This window comes from Fundulus heteroclitus, chromosome 12 (assembly GCF_011125445.2).
Source record: "Fundulus heteroclitus isolate FHET01 chromosome 12, MU-UCD_Fhet_4.1, whole genome shotgun sequence".
Lineage (NCBI taxonomy): Eukaryota > Metazoa > Chordata > Actinopteri > Cyprinodontiformes > Fundulidae > Fundulus > Fundulus heteroclitus.
The window spans coordinates 40,209,583-40,228,707 of NC_046372.1; the positions used below are offsets into that span (position 1 = coordinate 40,209,583).

General features: G+C 42.3%; 1 protein-coding gene and 1 long non-coding RNA gene across 3 annotated transcripts in view; one reads left to right on the forward strand and one right to left on the reverse strand.

Annotated features, from left to right (window-relative positions):
• Positions 1-19,125, forward strand: part of zdhhc8b (zinc finger DHHC-type palmitoyltransferase 8b) — an 86,840-nt gene that overhangs the window by 26,975 nt on the left and 40,740 nt on the right. The gene's annotated exons all lie outside the window — the stretch shown is intronic.
• LOC118565040 lies at positions 228-17,433 on the reverse strand. The gene is made up of 4 exons (XR_004932133.1): positions 17,277-17,433; positions 11,909-12,017; positions 9,896-9,988; positions 228-681 (listed from the first exon to the last, which is right to left on the reverse strand). It is a non-coding gene; the product is annotated as an uncharacterized LOC118565040 (long non-coding RNA).

Here is a 19,125-nt window from a genome sequence, read left to right on the forward strand (position 1 = left end):
CACAACGACAGAGACAGTAAGAGCAGGGGATCGAACCGGCAACCCGCCAATTGCAAGACGAACTCCCTAACCTCTGTGCCACATCGCCCCTATAAATTAATTAAAAGGATCTATGATGCCTTGTGCAACTTAAATGTGTGCCACGTTTATCAAATAGAGTCTTTTCATAGAAGAGAGGGACATATACATAAAACGGTCACTGCTTCTGTGCGGCACTAATACACGGATGTGTAGGCGGATGAACCACAGAGAATGCAGGTTGACAAGGGAGAAAACGGGACAATGAAAGCTTTTCAAAAAGCCACTGGTTATCAGAATACGCTGTTTCAACAGAGCGTTGTATTGTAGTAACAACTGTTACCGTGGGCATTATACAGATACTCACTCCTCCATGTATCAAGCCATTTACAGTAATAGTTTGGACATTTTTATTTGTTTTGCACAAAGTTCCTGTTGCCATAAGATCCCCACCCTTCAGGCCACAATCCCAGCAGACATGGACTTTTAAAAGCGTGTCTTTAAGTAAGGAAGGCAATTGATCTGATCACATGTGTGTCAGCTATTCTGAAATGTTAACTGTGTTTAATATTGACTGCCACATCTCTGATGATCCTGATCTTCTGAGGGCATGGGAGGAATAGCCTCAGTCAGATGGTTCTCTGAGGCACTGCATTCACCTCACTGAAAAAAATGAAACAAGGTACTTAGTTAGGACACAGTTTCACAGGGCTATCAGTTCAGAAATAAAAAAAAACAACATTTTTATTGGTAATAGTTAATGGTGGCAAACCTGGGGTGTTTTGTTTGGGTGGCTCAATGCGGAGGCAATCTGCCACATGTCCACAAACAGCAAGGCTGAGGGGAAGCCAGCTGTGTCTCAAAGTCCAGATCTATTTGAGACAAAGACCTGAACAAAGCAACTGTGATTCAGATGGATGTCTCTAGCAATCTGAGAGTAAAAGGTGTGTTTTAAAGCATTAGAAATGATGTGTTTTTGTAAATGGTGACACTTTTGATTTATTCTATTTTATTTTATATTTGATAGGGACAGGTACAGTACAGACAGAGATCATTACTTAAAAACAATCTGATGTCTGCATCACGGTGTTTATAGCCATGGCTAATCCACAACACCCGTCCCTAGTGCGACCTTTAACTGTTAGGCAGAAAAGAAAGTGAAAATTAACATTAAATACAATAAAATGTCCAGAAATTGATTGAATAGTGTCTTCAAAACTTTCATCCGCTTTCTCAAAACAATTCAAACATTTAAAATTGAGTACAGTGCAGGTTCTTCTTTAGCCAATTCTTAAAGGGGAACATAATATGCATTTTAGTTTTTCCTTTTCACATTGAAGTAATTCAGTTATCTATATAAAGTGGAACTACCATTAAGTCATTTTTGTAGTATGCTGGGAGACGGTACAATAAATGACCACATGTAAATTCACATCCTCAAACCTGGACTACAAAATCACTAAGAGAAATAAAAATGGCAGATTTGCAAGACTGATTAGCTGGAAATCAATTACCTTGTTAAGCAGCTCCACAGCAAACTCCGCAGCGTATTTGAATAAAATGTGGATACATTTAAGAAGACAGAAAATAATAAAACTATCAAAGCTCATTAGTTTTTATTTCTTAAAAATGGTACAATGAAGATGGTGGATTGGCTTTTTATCCATCATTTTTATTGCTTGATTGCAAAAAGAGCCAATGTGAGTGGTCACACTAGGAGTGGCTTTTTCCACAGTATGATATATGAGGAAAAAAATCATAGAATATATGTACCTGGTTTGGTGGGCAGTCTTTAAATAGCTTGAAACAATTAGTATTAATTTGCATTGTTTTGATATTGTCTTTTCTTTTAAAAAAATTTAAGTTGAGGATCCAACACCAATCCAAGATATTTAAATTCTATAATTTTCTTTTAAATCAGGTTTCCTTGTAGAAAAAGGTTCCTTGTAGAAAAAGATTTAGAACTAGCTGATTTTGGATGAGCCGCTGTTGGACGTCAGACATACAGGAGGACAATACCTCTGCTGTCTGCTCGGGTGACTTAATCAGCTGCGTCGTACTTAGCACCTAACACCCGGCGCATATTTACGCTCTTTGTGCGCCCTCATGCGTACTTACCTCTCCTGCTTTCCAAACGGCTAGCATATGGCCTACACGCAAATAGGTCTGTAATGACCATAGCTCTCAACTCTCACGCATTGACCGTGTGACACACGCATTTCATGAAATACACACGCTCACACGCATTACTTTGAAAATCTCAATCTTACAATGAAAATCTCACTCTTGAAACGCACGCGTACGGACGCTTCGCGTCATGGCGGAACCAATTTGCGGTACAATGGTTTCCGCACGTCCAGTAGTAGCGGTAACACAGCTGCAAGGACCACCGCCGAGCAAAGAAGTTTCCCTCATCCAAAGTGAAACACTTGTACGGTCCGTGTTGTGTGCGAATTAAATGGTAAGTCGTCATGTGTTATTACAAAGTGTAACATGAAAGCAAAGTCCGTATAAAATAGTGACCGTCTTGAATCGAACAACAGCACCCCCCCCCCCCCCCCCGTTGGACAGTGTTGAATCGAACAACAGCAATACCCCCCCCCCCCCCCCCCGTTGGACAGTGTTGAATCGAACAACAGCACCCCCCCACCCCCCCGTTGGACAGTGTTGAATCAAACAACAGCACCCCACCCCCCCCCCCCCCCCCCCCCCCCTGCCAACAATCTCACTCTCAACAGTCGCCAAAAGTTGAGAGGTATGGTAATGACTAATTGGTGTAGAAACATGTTGACGCCAAATTTTACAGCCAACGGGTCAACCACGTCAGTGTTGGTTTTTATAGCTATGATGCGCTACAGGAGGTCGCGGGGTCAGTGCTGTTTCCATTGTCTGCTAGCAAGCTAAATGCAGACCTAGCGAAGCATGTCGACAACAGACTAAGTGGCGACAGAAAGTGGAGATGGATTAAAATAGTTGATTATTCAACTAATTGGGAGACATTGATAGGTTGGTGTACTACCAAAACCATCATTATTTGTAGCCCAGGTCACAAGAAGAGGAAAAAGTTTAAAAAATATCAAGACTAATGTAGCCTAAAACATCGTCTTCAGGTTTAACAAAAAATTGTTTACCCTTTTTTGTGTTTTCTAAGTTGCATTATAAATGGACAGGCCTTGCAGGAAATTGTGGTCTTGATATAAATGATGATTGTATTCTAAGGGGTAGTTTGGATATTTTAAAGAAGCTTTATGCTTAACACATTCTTTTTTTATGTTAAGTGCCGTTGATTTGGAGCTCATTCTCAAAAATCCCTGACCGTAAAGAGAATTATCTACACTAGATAAGATATTGACCGGTTATAACGTCTTACCCAAGTCCCACTTCGAAAAATAATGTGCTTTTCCCTGAAGCCCCCACAATTTGAGGGTTAGTTTTATCCAGTTTGTTGTTGCTGTTTTTTGTAATTTTCCTTTTTTTTTGACAATTGCAACATGCTATCAACATATGATAGCATGATTTTGTTTAAATGCATTTAAAAAATGTTGTCTATCATCCACCTTGCCCTCCCTCCATGTTTTACACAGCCATATGATTACAGTAGCCCTGATTAGACAAATAAAACCTGGGCTGTTGGGTAGTGTGCGGGGTTTTATACGAAAATACTGCTAGAAATAAAACATTTGGTTATTCCAACTTTCTTTTCAGTTGCAGAAATAATGGTAGCTCTGTAAACCATTGTGAAGTATGATTTTAAATAAGGCTGACGCTTGGCTGAGCTTCTAAACTTCCCTGCATGTGGAAGCTCTCAGTTATGAGCTCCCTAAAACACAACCTACACAAAACCCGTACTGTGTAAGTGAACTGCTGCAGTATCCGATGCAGGTTACAGCCTTCTGCCATGTGAGAAGGCCCTTTCACCCTACCTGCCGCTGGCTGTCATATTTTCCGCTGTGGGCTGGAGCAACAGAACATGCAGGCCCAATAGAGGCCTCATTCATTCAGTAGACCGAGGGAAGAGGGTGGAGGCGGGACCGGGTAACGGCTACTTTTCCCCTCATCTCTGTGAGTAGGTGTGGATTTCGATGTTTTGTGAGCAACACATTTTATGCACAGAGAGAGCAGCGCTGGTGATAATTGGGATTTAAGGAGGCGATGAGAATTTTAAGTAGAGAGGCAGCATTTTGGGGCGAAAGAACAGCCGTGTCTGTGTCAGTGGTTGATTTAATACGTTGTCCATGTGCAGTGATTTGCAGAAGTATTCATGCCTCTTGAATTTGTCACAGAATAACCACAAATCTCACATTTTATGCGATAGGCCAACACAAAGTTGTGAATAATGGTGCAGTGGAAGGACAACAATTTATTGTTTTCCACATTTTTACAAAAAAAAATAAATAAATGGGTCATAGATGTGTATTCAGCCTCCCTGATTCAATACTGTGTAGAATCACATTCTACTGCAGTGATAGAAATCTGAGTCCGTTTTCAGCATCTTTGCACATTTAGCGACCGATATCTTAAGTCCTATTCGCACGGGTTAAGCATTATCTAAGGACACCATGTAATAAATAAATTCCTCCACTGTCTGTTTTTTTTTTCTGTGGTGCATTCGCGCGGGATAACCGCAACCTGAGATTGGCTGAAATTTACGGACCTCTCTGTGATATGATGTTAACGCGCTGTGTATTGCGTAACATCGGTAGCTGAGCTTCTTGTGAAGTATGGCTAGACGGACCTGAAACAAGCTTTTTTTCATGTTCTTACCACGACGACGACAACAACAACAAATTTCTCGGTTCTCCTGGAGTAAGTAGCAAGCTGTACTCTTAGCAGCTTGCCTGTATGCAGCTGAATATAGACCTCCCCACAGCATGATGCTGCCCCCACCATGCTTCACCTTGGGGATTGTGTGTGTAAGGCGGTGTGCAGAGTTCGGTGTGATCTACACATAAGGTTTTGCATGAAGGTCAAGTTTTTTTTTTTTTTTTAACTATGACCTCGTCTGACCACAGTGTTGATACTACAAAGAATTTAAATTATCTTTTGTTTCTTTAGTTAATGCAGAGGCCCCTCATGCATAATGCAGGTTTTTTTCCCCCTAACCTTTCACCTGCTTCTGCTTCAATGATTAATGGCTTGCACAACAGATGAGTGTCTGTTGTTTGCAGTAAAGTAATTAATATACTGTTATACAGCTCTCTGCGGCTTTTCTCTATTTAATATTTGGAGTCTGTGCTACAGCACCTCCGGAGCCCCAACTGAGCAAGAGAAATCTTTGAATTAATTCCCTTTTGAGTGTAAAACGAGGCTTAGAGCAGTTTGCTGGGGTTCATTTTAAAATTCATTTTCTGGTAAGGGTGAATATTTTTGTTTCAAAAAGCTAAAGTCTTTGACATCCTCACAAGGTGAATTATTAAATTCACCTCCCACCCCCCAAACACATAGAGTCTGTTTAAAATGAACTGTAGTCCTGGACGTTCTGCCACGAGGGGATCCGGTCGACTCTGTGGTCGGTTCGATTTTCAGCCGCGCTGCCAGCGACGAGCCGACCGTCTTTCTGAGATGAAAAGACGAGGACCGCTCAGCATCTGGGTTTGAAAAGTGACGGAGATGGAGGGGAAGGTTCTGCCGTTTGCCTGACCTGCCATCCGCCACCATCGGTTTTGATCAATGAAAACTCAACTCCTGAAGATTTCTTTAGACGTGTTTAATGGATATCCAGTATGGTCTGCTGCATCAACCTGGTTTTTGAGAAATATCCACAGGAAGTGGAGCTGGACCTGACTCATTTATAATTGGCTTTATTTGCTCAGTAATACGAATTGTCTCAGTGAAATGCTGAGCTCCCTGACTACATAATCCCTCCACATTCATGCGAACCGCGGGATGTTCCGGTGGTAATCATTTCATGTGGGATATTCTGCCCCCTGATAGTTTGTCATGAGTTGTACGGATGGTGTCGGGCTATATGCTGCAGTCACAATGGCTAAGCTGTTCAGGCAGGGGCCCGGTGGGCAGAGCTTTGTGAATCTGGCTCATCAAACGGTGATGAAGTGGAAAAAGGGGCAGCACTTAGGTTTATGTTGATGTAAGAGGGGCAGAGCAAAAATGTTCATTCATGCTTGTCAGCTGAGTCTCAGACGCCTAAAGCTGCCGTATCTACTAAGGAATCAATCAGAAAAACGATGCGCAGAGCGGTGTGTCCTTTGCTTTGTTTTCCCCTTGTAGTTTTCAGTTTGATAGAATATTGTATTTGTTTGTCCTCTAGGTAAACCTATATAAATAACTGAGACTCTAATTAAACAAGGGTAAAATAACTTTGAGTCCCATATAGGATTTATAATAAACCCATCTGCAAAGTTATTGCTGATGTCACTGTTGTTTGTATATCTTGTGTAATTTTTATAAATTTGTTATTGTAGTTCTTGTACAGAAATTTGGTGCAGTTTTACACCTGTTTTTAATGTCCTATATAAATAAATTTGACATTGACATCTTTTTTATAGCTAAACTTATAATGTTTTGGGTGAGGCTGGACGATAATTCAATAACAATATATATATATATATATATCAATCGATAGACGTGTGGTTGAGTAGAAAAAACGGTCAATAAAAAGTTCAATAGAATAACAGCTTTCCTTCCTTATGCATTCTAGACTATCATGTAGGTTAATATTACAGTCATTACATCGTCCCAACCAATCAGAAATGCAGAATCAGGAATGCTCCGTCACCAAGAGTTCAGAGAGCACACGTTCTTTTTTCTTTTTTTCAACTAAAAGGTTGGTTGAATAAAGGGTTGTGTTTAAATTCAGTGTTCTTTATTTAAAATAGGTCACTATACAACAGCATAAAATGGCCATGGCTGCACTTAAACTATATAGTTAGAATTATTTGATAGTTATTGATTTTGATCAATATGATTTTTATTCTATCAATATGCTTCTTGTCTATATCGTCCAGCCCTAGTTTTGGGTCTGTTCTTCACTTTTCTCTTCATTATCTCCTGTTTTTATTGATCATAGTTAATGTAAACAGGAGCATGTTGTGCAATGGCCATAATCATGCCCTGTGAAACGTGTGTGGGGGGTGGGGGGTGGGGGGGGGGGGGATCAGGGCGTTTACCAGGAAAAAATTGCATGAAATAAATGATGAAACGAGGCAAGAGATTTTGCCTCGAGTCGTTCCAGGAATCGTAGCGGCTCGGTTCTGGACTTGATTTCTTTTCAACTTGTTCTAAGCCCTCAAACAAAAAAAGTAGGTCATCGCATTTTAGGTCGAAGCGAAATATTCTGAAAGTCCAGAATCGTTACGTAACTGGAAACTCAACACCTTTCGGTACTGCTATGTTGTGGCCTCAAAACTGAAACTTCAACGGACCCGCTGCTGTTGGTTGCTCTTCTCAAAGTGCAACCATTTTGAGAAGCGATAACAATAACTGCTGAGACCGATGCAACTCTAAGGCCAAATCTGAGCCAGACGTATCTTTCTGTGCGCAGGTCACACAGTGAGTCCTCTCTTTTATTCCTCAGTCTGGCGGCAGAAGTGTCCCCACGCCCTCTGATAGCAAATGACAGCGTTTCCATTCTTTTATGTCCCATCTAGAGCGTCAGCATGCAGAAGTTGGTGCTTTGTCTGTTTCCTTCTGTCTTCTCTCTGTGGATGTTTGCACGGCCCTGTGTGACTGAGATTCATTACTGGGACAGAAAGGGTGGGTTAAAGGGTTTTCTGCCAGCAGGCTACTCATTCTTGCTGATGAGAAGCAGGTTTTTATTTTTTATCTTAAGAGTGAATCTTTAGCCCAAGGGATGGGACGTTCTTTTGGTAAGACCCAATTTTTCCCTCCCAGCTGGTCCTTTAAACGGTTAGACACAGATTCACTAATATCCTGTAAAATATCCACTTTTTGATGAACCGTGTGGGCGCTTTTTAAACCGCAGCACGGCTGAAGCATTTGATGGCTGTTTTTATCCTCTGCCGTACTTTAGCAAACTAGTGTTTTGTACTGGAGATGATGAATATGAGGATCTTTGTTAAACTCACTCTGGCAGCTAAAAAAAATATATAGATTACATTTTAAAAATCCATCAGATAATTAGGAGCCCTAGGGAAAAAAAAAAAAAAGTAAAATGTCTGTCAGTGAACCGTGTGGTTAGTCTCTTCTTGAATTTGCTCCTCCGGTAAGCAGATCAGCTCCCCTCAATGATCCAAACTGGGCTGGCTTTGTGAATACGTCTGTTCATTCTGTCAGTCTGATCTGAGATCAGGTTTGTCATTTTAGCAAACCACTGTGAAAAAAAAGTCTGTTAATGCCCACCGCATGGTGCCCCAGACACTGAAGGAACGCATGCCTCAGTTGGAGGCCCTGCACTCCTTCTCCATGAAGAACTCCAGATTCTTAGAGTCGGTCCAAGTGGGCTCTCAGGCAGTGTTGTAGTACTCGAGTCCGAGACTCGAACTCGAGTCCGAGTCATTAGCTAAATTTAGAGACTCGTGACTTGACTTGGACTTGAGCACTGATGACTCGATCTTGGACTCGGACTCCTACATTCAGGTCATTCTGACTCGGAAATTGAGAAAAAGACTTGACTTTTTTTTCATATCATTAGGCTATCATTTTAATATGTCATTAGAATATTATTTGGTGTATGATTTTAATATCTAAATTATTAGTGGAATGTGGTGGAGTGTGGATTTTTTTTAGTTTAAAAACATGTAGGCTATGCTTACTTTAGTGCGGAACTTGGACTCGACTTGATCAATAGTGACTCGACTCGGATGAGTAGTGGACTTGACTCGGACTTGAACACTGGAGACTCGAACCTGGACTCGGACTCGAGGCATAGTGACCTGACTACAACACTGCTCTCAGGTATCTGTACTTCAGTACGATAGCACAATTTCTATAAATGCTGTATAAAAGAGTAGCGAGATAACTCTAGTCCCAGCACTCACTTTTACTTTGCTGCTCTTCAGTTCCTCCCACTAATCTGTTCACTGCCGTAAATCTGAAGTTCCAAACGTTGAGAGAAAGGAGACCCGGGTCTTGCTTGACCAGACAATTAGTGGAGGACTCAACGCAAAAGAACAATAATAACAGGAACCTCTGGTCCCTTCGGTAAAGGACTGAGCTTCCCAGTCTTCATAGCATGACGTAGTACTTGGATACGCAGTCGGCCACTTAACACTCGCTTTATTGCACACCTGTTGGTTATCACAGACGGCGACGCTACCAATCACGTGGCAGCAACTCCGTGCCTTCAGGCATCTAGATGTGGCGAAGACAACCTGTGAGGTTTGGAAGTTCGAAGCAAGCAGCAGAATTGGGGTTTAAGTGACTTTGATCATGGTTCATGGTGCCAGACTGGCAGGTCTGAGTATTTCAGGAACGGATTTTTCTGCCGGGATTTTCATGCACAACCGTTTCTCAGGTTTACAGAAAGTGGTTTAAAAAAGAGAGAAAAGTCCCTAGCGATCAACAGCCGTGCAGACCCAAATGCCTTGTCTTTGTCAGAGGTCAGAGGAGGGTGGCCAGACTGCTATAATGTAATAAAAAGGGAATACTAGCTAAAATATTGACTAGTTTCAACCGAGGTACGCATAATACCGTTTCTGAATGCACACCCTGACAGACCTTGAAGCAGATGGCTGGGCGACAGCAGCAGAAAAAGGTAGGGAAAATATTGTGGTCTCTGTTTCAGTTCCAAAATTCGGACAGTAGGTTTGACTCTAGTAACAAGAGAGCTTGGATGCAACCTGCCTTGTGTGAGGAGTCCAGGCTGATGTCGGTGGTATAATGGTGTGGGAGATATTTTCATAGCACACTTTGTATCCCGTTCTGCCAACTGACTGATCATTTAAACACCACAACCTACCTGAGTATTGTTGCTGTCTTCTGTCCAGCTCTTTATGACCACAGTGAGACGATCTTCTGATGGCCGCTTCAATCAGGATGATGCGCCGTAGGGCTGGACAAAATAGAAAAAAAAGCATATCAATAAAATAGAAATCATATTGATTTATATCCATAATAAAAAAAAAAGTTTCAAAACATATTTTAAGCGCCGCCCTGGCAATTTTATTCTGTTGCTTAGTTACCTATTTTTAGATAAAGAACGCACAAACACTAAATTCAAACTTGACCCTCTATTCAACCAACTTTTTACAAAAACTGACATTTTTAAAAAAAGAAAAAAAAGAAAAAAAGAACACATGCTCTCTGAACTCTTTAAAGTGGGCGGAGCTTGGTGAGGCAGCGTTCCTGGGTCTGTGTTTGTGATTGGTTGGGAGGATGTAATGACTGTAGTATTAAACTACATGATAGGCTAGAATGCAAAAGGAAGGAAACCTGTTCTATTGAACTTTTTATCGAACCTTTTTATTCTATTGCACCACACGTCTATCGATCGATATATATTGTTATTGAATTATTGTCCAGCCCTAATGTCCAATGTCACAAAGCTCAGATTGTTTCAAAATAGTGTTTTTGAACATAAAGGGTTCACTGTACTCCAGTGACCTCCACCTTCACCAGCTCTCCATCTGATAGAGCATCTTAAGGATGTGGTGCAACAGGGAACTCACACCACTGACGTGCAGCTGGTAAATCTGCAACAACTGTGAGATACTATCCCGTCAACAAAGACCAAAATCTAATGTCATTTATATTCCATCCTCTATTTTTTTAATCTTATTTTGCAGCATTGACAGGATGTATTTTGCTTATGTTCTTGCAGAGCTAGTGGGATGATGTAAGTATGGTAACATAATCATTTAAAGAGCAGCTAAGCCCCCTTTGAGCCTGTTACTTTGCTGACATGAATTTGCAAGCCTTTCTGCACACTTTGATAATCCAGCTTTTAATAGGACAACTTCAGTAGACAAAAACCGTTTCTTTGCATGGTTGTGTGATAAAGAGAACATGCATAGAGATAAAATAAACTAAAAAGACCTGAGGAAATCTTGATGTAGAGGACTTTTTATTCAACTTGAGTAGAAGATAATATAACGAGGACGTCTTAGTGGTAGTCTCAGGACAACATTGACCCACTATAAGTGTATTTAAATGGTTTGTTTTTCTTCATGCTGAACTCGTCTCACCCGTGTAGAGAAGTAAAGGCGTTTTTTTTTTTCTTTTTTCTGGAGAAAGTAAGGAACACTGTCCCGCTTCCTGACACCCCCCGGCCTTTTACCTCCTTTTGTTTGCCGCTGAGCCGACGCGGCCCATGGATGTCACATTGTGTTCACAACAAAAGCCAAGACTGGCCTGGCTGCACCAAATTCATATTTAGAAAGGTCGTGATTGTGCTCGTGTGAATAGCTGGCTCCAAAGACCGGCCCCGGGGCCCGTCAACCATGTTCCGCTCCTGAGATTGTAACAGATTCAGACTGCTGCAATAAAATCCTTGTCTGCGTGCTCTCTAGCTCCTCCTCCCATCTGTGGCGATGGAAGCGGAGGGATTGTGATCCCTGGACTTTTCCTAGGCTGAATGTAGATCACCACCACCACCAGTTCTTTGAAGAAATGTTTTCACCAAGGTTTTTCAAAACATTGCCCTGTGTGGTGTTCCGTCGGCTCGATAGCGTTGAAAATGAAGACAATTTGGTTTCTGAGCCAGGGGGGGAAAATGAGCAGACCTTGAGCTCCACTCCTTTTATTTGGGAGCTTTGGGAGGTTGTGCTCCAGCTGTGCCGTGATAACTTTGCACAAAGAGGGTGTGATCCGTCTGCCTGGTGGCTGCTGTCAGAGCCAGACTTGCACCACGTTGACCTGTCAACTTGCTCTCCGGCAAGTGTCGTACCGTCTCCCGGGCCTTCCAGCTTCTCCTTTAAACCTCAGAGTGAGAGAGAACACAGGAAAGTGTGAAGTAACGCCTCCTCATACCTACCACCACCTCCCTCTTTTCCATCTTCCTTCATTTCTTCTGCTCCGATGCTTTGTCTTCCGTCTGGAAACACAGACTCTATTCTGTGCAAGGCCAACGGTCGGGAACCAAACTGTGTAAAAAGAATAAGAAGCCCATCTGGAGTTGTAGTCTGAGTTGATAAACCAAGTCTGCTCTGAAATATCTTTTTTTTTTTACTAGTTCATCTTTGGTCCTACAGGGTCTTATAAAAGCATTCGCACTTTCTACGTTTTGTTACGTTGCAACCACAAACTTGAACAACTCGAATCTTAGAATTTTATGAGATAGATCAAGACAGAGAAGTGCAGTTTGGAAGTGACAGGAAAAACACACGGATTTAGAAACATGAGGTGCATTTGTCTTATTTTCTGATACCCTTAAATATGATCTAGTGTAATCAATGGACCTATTTAGTAGTTAAGTCCCCCTGTGTGTAATTTAGGCTCAGTATAAATCCAGTCATTCTGTGAAGGCTTCAAAGGTTTGTTGGAGATCATTAGAGAACAAACATCATGCAGACCAAGGAACAAAGCAGGGAGAAAGGTGTCGAAGCTAAAAAAGGTTAGATTATAAAACAAGGGTGGAACATTTTGTGGTGCATGAACATCCACCTAAACTGGCAGGCTGGGCGAGTAGGGTTGTCACAATACAAACGTTTCAAGAAAAATACTCAATATCCTTTTTTGAAGGTTAGAGCCACAGAGCACCCGCTGTGAGCTGTCGGTGTCTGTGATACTTGGACAGTGTCAGCTTGTGGTGTTAGCTACATGTGACATTGTTCAGTGTTTTTATTCTTCCTGCCTCAAAGGGAAAGCTCCTCTGAACACATTTGTGTTTGTCTTGTCGATGAAGAGGTCCACACGTGTTTTCCTGGCTGAACTCAACATGTTAGCAGAGTCTAAATGTCCAGCAGCAAATCACTGATGAGATGAGAGGCTGCATGGAGGCTGAGCGTCTGTTGTTGCACCGCTGCTGCCGGAAAAAGTACAACAATTTGGGCCAATGTGAACGTGTCGGGTTGTATGGATTTTTTTATGCAAATGAATATCTTTGAATTGTTCTTTATTTAATTTTTTTTTTTTTTTTTTTTTTGCATTGAATATATTTAAATATTGATGATTATGAGATCACTAACGGGGTTAGGGTTACAGCCCTGTCGGTTCAGACCAAAAAGAAACCGTTTGGGCTAAAAGCAAGCTCCATTCTGGCCAGAAAGCACTTCAAATCACCCTGAAAAATACGTGTGCACAGTGAAGCATGGAGCCTGTAAAAAACTTTTACAGGCTCCAAAGGACTTGATATGGGGACAATGCTTCACCTTAAAACAGGAAAACAATCCTTAACATGCAGTCAGAGCAACAAAGGGACGCCTTACATACAAGCATATTCCTTTTTTTAAATCAGTCCAGTTAAAGCCCAGATCTGAATCCACTTGAGAATCTTCGCCGAGACTTCAGCCAAAGGAAATCCTAGGGGGGGCGCCGGGGAAAAGGTCCGTACCCCACGCCCCCAATCTTTGAAAATGTAGATGCCAACACCTCCACCCACCCAAATAACTCTGTAGAGGAACCTGTTTGTTTAAACAATATAAAAACAAAAAGGATAATGAAATCAATTGTTGGTGCAATGGTTTAGTCCAACGTAGAGGGCAGAAAACGAACAGCGGGAAATAGAGACAATAGCCCCGTTTACACTACCCTTTTTAACCGTGCCGAGGACGGTCTGAGCTCGGTAACTGAGATAACTATTGAGTGTAAATGGAACGCAAACTGAACTGGACCGTACCAGACACAACCGGACCGCGTTAAATCTAGACCAGTTCGATAGTAGGGCTCAGCCCGGTTTTACAGTGGCTCGGTTCTCTGATAACAAAGAGCGCATGAGCAGACCGCGTCATCTCGTCAGACATTCATAATAATACTAGCATCCCTACCGTGCCACACGGTTTCCAGAGATTATTCTGCTTAGCAGTGTAATGAAGCTCAGCGTCTGTCGCTGTTTCCTGTGTCTGTAAATCCTGATTAGACGTTCGTTTGTCTTATCCATGTCCCAAAAGCCGACTGTCAAGTAAATTTACCAAAAGTTGCCGTCTTCGCCTGACTTTCCGCAAACAACGAAATATCACAATTATAACGAAACATAACTTCCTGAATGTTACGGGCGCCGCCATTTTTATTTGCTTGAGTCCCTCCTTCAATCCTAGAGAGCAGTAGTACCGTAGATCGTCACTAGGAGGCGAGGAACTGTGCTAGGGTTATGTGTAAACGGTCGTAAGAACTGATCCAAGCTCGGTCCGAACTCGGCATGGATCGGTTTAACAAGGGTAGTGTAAATAGGGCTATAGTCAGCAGTGACAACCTGGGGGAGAGGAGCTACCTTTGTCTGTCCAGGAAGTAGGTACTTAAAATAAACTACATTCACATTTACTTCGAATGCTTTATAGAATAAAACGTTTTATAACTGGAATCAGACCGCATGTTGTTCACCATTAGAGTGGCCGTCTAAAATGCAGGAAGGGAAGGGGGGGTGAAATGGAGAGAAACAACAGCAGGTAGAGAGAGAAAGAGCTAAAAACAACTCTTGTTCTGGCCTCGGCTACCTGTGCACTTGGGATGTAAATCTAAAAATCTTGGTTTGAACCTCTAGGGCACATCATGGCCAGACGCCTAAATACATTCTGGACCTTTTGGAACCTCTAACTCGGTCTAGGACTCTGAAGTCTTCCAGTCAAATGTCGTTGGTGGTACCATGAACCCGTTTTAAAACCCATGAAGACCAAGCTATTCAGGCACTGGCCCCTCGGCTTTGAAGCGTGCTCACATTGTCTCTATGCTGCACAAATTCCACAAGTTCTTTTAAGAAACAACTAAAGAATTTTTTTTTTTCAGACAGGCCTTGTCTGCTGTTTTACAGACTTTGTTCTTTGTGCAGTACTTTGTGCCGTTGTGTCTCTGAGAAGTGCTCCAGAACTGAAATTTTTACTTTTACTTCGAAACTGATGCTCACAAAACACTCTCCATCCAGTCTTACATAATTTGGGCTATTTTGTAAAGAAGAATAGAAGCAGATTCAGAAAGAGAAGGGAAATGTGAGAAACGTTTTTTTTTCTTTGCACTTTTGTCATTCACTACTTTGAGTTGGTCTATCACATGAAATCCCAATTAAATACACTTAAACCTGTGATTGTAACGGAATGTGACAATGTGATTTAAAATCTGGACATACATTCTGAATTTAAATTTGGCCTCATTCGACGTGTTTAAATGAGAATCTCCCCATTGATTCCATCCAAGCATTAGTATTCATCCACAGTTAGGTTCCTTGCCATTTGAAGTACAGTATTTAGTCATCTCTCGGCATTGTTTGAATGGTAATGAGAGCAGTGGGGGGAAAAAACCCCCAAAACATTTCATTTTTGTAAGACAGAAAATCAATATGCCGCAGAAAAAAAACAAAAGACAAAATAGCTGTCAACGTCTTGTATTTCAGCGCTGTCATTGTATCGGTTGGGCAGTGATTATCAACCATTGTTACCAACTAGCAGGCAGAAAAGAAACCATGTGTTGAATGACCAGTACCACTTCACTATTGTGTTGAAATGGCACGCTCGGCAGAACTTCCTCCCAGGAGTAAGGGTGCTGAAAGCTCCAGTTTCTTAAGTGCTTTTCCTTATGCATATTTCTACAACTGATTCAGGGCTGAATGCTTTTTGTTTCCCTTCCCTAATCGAGAAAAGCCAGAAAAAAAAAAGGAAAGGGAAAAATGTACAATAGGAAAACACGGCATAACGAGTGACTGGGGAAGCACGGTGCCGGGATACCATTGGGCGGATTGAAGAGGATTTGGTCCTTTAAATAGAAGCACCTGTTCAGTTTGGATTAGCACAAAGCAGAGCTCTATTTTGGATCACTATGGATGTTTCCTAATCCTGCTCTGCGACCTGACGGCTGTCTGGGTGTGAAGCTGTGCTGCGGCGCTCTAATTTGAGGTTGTGGTAAGTTTGAATCATGCTATCCTGGCTCGACACCAGAACATGACTGGGTGCAGATGTCTGGATGGGTTTGAGGAAGATCTGCTGTTTCTACAGCAAGTGTTGGAGAGTAAGTGACCTGGCAAAAGTATTCAGACCCCCCCCCAGAACCTTTTCGCATTCGGTCACATCACAATCACAAACAAAAGTCCATTTGGTTTGAATTTTATGTGATAGAACAACACAAAGTAGTAAAATGTTCTTAAAATTGGTGATTTTGTCTTTGATTTGAGCAGGTAAATTATATTATCTGCCAATGGAATGAGTATTTTCACCCATACAATAAGACAATTAGACATCCTGCACTTGAAATAAGACGATGGAGATGAGTTGTTCCTATTTTAAGTGCAAAAATCTTATTCCATTGGCAGATCATCTTATTTACCTGCTCAAATCAAGGACACTCATTTTAAGAAAGTTTTACTTATTTTTAGTTCCGATTTTGCAGTGGCATAACTGTGGTAAAACGTCACTAAAAATATGAACTGGCTTTTTTTGGCCTACATGCAAAACACAATGTTTACAGCTCACATTGCCCTGAGCACAACATCCTTACAGTGGAATACAGTAGTGGCAGGATCATCCTGCAGGAATGGCTTCCTTCATCGGGAACAGAGACGCTGATAAGAGTTGAGGGGAAGATGGCGAGCACAGAACATCTCAACGAACACTCAACGAAAACTCAAAATAAAAGCTTGAAAGGTCTTCCATGCAAATTTCGTTAGAAGCACACGAACACTTGGCCTATTACTCGGACATTTCAGCAGTTTGTCCATGTAGAGTCATAGCATTTACAGTCCAACCAGAGTGTGGAATCATAGCCATCTAACCGTCTGGTTTTACTGCCACTTTGAGGCTGTCGCGTTGCTTTAAGAAGTCAACATAACCATCAGAGCTTTCTGCTAAATCTACAAACCATCCCGACATATGGTGGTGAAGTATGCGCTCTCGCAAATCTCAGCTAAAAGATCGCCCTGCTGCAGTTTCTGAAGCTGCTTCTGTTATCTGGTGCCTGACTGGTATCTTTTTTATATCTGGCCCTAATTGTTTTCAGAAGATCTCCTAGTCCCACCCAGCCAACTCGTGAGGATTTTTTTCCCCCTCTCTTTTTGGCTGACTTCAAACAAGCTAAATCACAGATGACTCGACTCCACCTATAATTAGGTCAGCATGTGTATTTATAGACTGAGTTCTTCTCCCCCCCCCCCCCCCCCCCCACAAGTCCATAAAGCAAAAAACTGAGCTGGTTGGGCTAAATGGCCCAAATTGTGCTCGTAGTAAACAGCTATTATCACTTGCCCTCATTAGTGTCAGCCTCACCCGGAGTAAGAGGCGGCTCGTCGACGCTGCAGCTGAGACATGCAGGGAGATGCGGGCGGTGTTTGTTTTTCCTGTAATATCGCTCAACTGCCATTTTCTGCTCGCTGCGGCGAGCCTGGCGAAGCCTAAATGGCTTGAAATCACAACGCAGTTATTAAATCCCGCAGTCTTCCTGTGACTGTGTTGTTACTTCGGAGGCCCAGCAGCCCCAGAGAAAGATCTCAACAACCACCCCCCCACCACCCCGTAAGCGGATCAGGCCTCACATATTGCTGCACAATTTCATTAGGGGGCACGATGGCAGGGCTGTCAGTGCCGTAATTAACTCCCCAGTGCAGCCGGAGCAGATGGTGAGACCCGAGCACGCAGGGAGAGCCATCCGCAGGAATCCCCCGTAATAAGCGAAGTAAGCCGCAGCAGGCAATTGAAAAGTGGCCTCCTGGCTTTTTATCTCCGATATCCACGACCGCTGTTACTGAGCCTGTAAAGACCTGTGACAGTGCAAATATTAACGCCGCTTTACACAACGTCACTGGGCCGCGATTTTTGTTTTCAGCAACAAACACGTTTCCATGTGGACATTAATGTGGAGGCGTTTTCTGTGTTCACACACAACATCACAGCAAAACGCTCATACCTTGATGGTTTGAGTCGCTACATGTCCCTGACTTATTATAAAATCTTCAGTCCGAGTAAAATACCGAATGCCTTATGGCAACCTGACTTGGTGTCGCCGGTTCCAGAGATGTGAGACGCTATTCAAAGGGAAACTTTATTTTCTATGGAAGGTCTGCCATTCGTTTCGGCTGTAGGAGAGAGCAAGACTTTCATCGGATAACAGGAAGGCCGAACGGAGAGCAAGCGGCCTTGCTCTGTTTCGTCGTTTTGACGTTGTGGCCTCCGTCTCTTAGAAAACACGCTAGATTTGTAAAAGTTGGCAGCCTTTTGGAAATCTGCGTTAAAGGGGCCATGACAGCAAATTTCATTTTTCTTAGGTTTTGGGGCGATAATATGATGTCCTGTGCACTGATGAGGCTGTGTGAATGTCAAAAGTAAAAGCCAAAGGACCTGCTCAGGGGCGGTCTGCTTTTTGCCTGGCTCAAAAATGGGTTACCTTTCTACGTAATTCATATTCTCCACATCAAGTAAACAGCCAGCACGTCTGACTGCTCCACTTGAGAGGAGGAAGGCAGAGGATTTTTTTTAAATGAAATTAGTTGGAGAATTTACATATGCAGCAATAACAACTGCATGAAATGGTTTATACAGTGATGTCCTGGCACCTTTAAGGATGTGAAATAGGCACTTGGAGAGGACTGTCTGTGTCATTCTAACCACACTAATTGTATTCCATGCTCGTATAAAAAAAAAGCCATTTAAAGTGTAATGCTAAAACTAAACACAATCTTGCACATCTGCTCGTTACAGACATGCATGAATGCCTGAGGCAAGAAGACGCCGTTCTGATTTCTGGGTATATTCTAGATTTAAAACAGAACTCAGGATCGGCTTGAATTTGTTTCAAAGCTTTACAAAAAAAATAAAAATCGCTGATCTGATATCAGTCACAAAATTTTGGTCGGTCCATCTCTGGTCATGGCAGCTTTATCCACATCCATAGCCGCTCATCTCTAATAATTTAGTTGGTCCGCAGGTTTTAGGTGCTTCATGGTGATGGACACGGATTCTCTATGTACCCTGCATCACGGCAGAAGCTCATTTCTGCTGATGGGGGCCTAGATGCTGTAACAGGCGCTGTGTGGGTTTAATGTCAGCGGCCTATATTTACTGCCGTTCCATGGCAACCTGTTTGCCGGCTAAGCAAAGCCCACTGGGTAGTGGTTTGTAA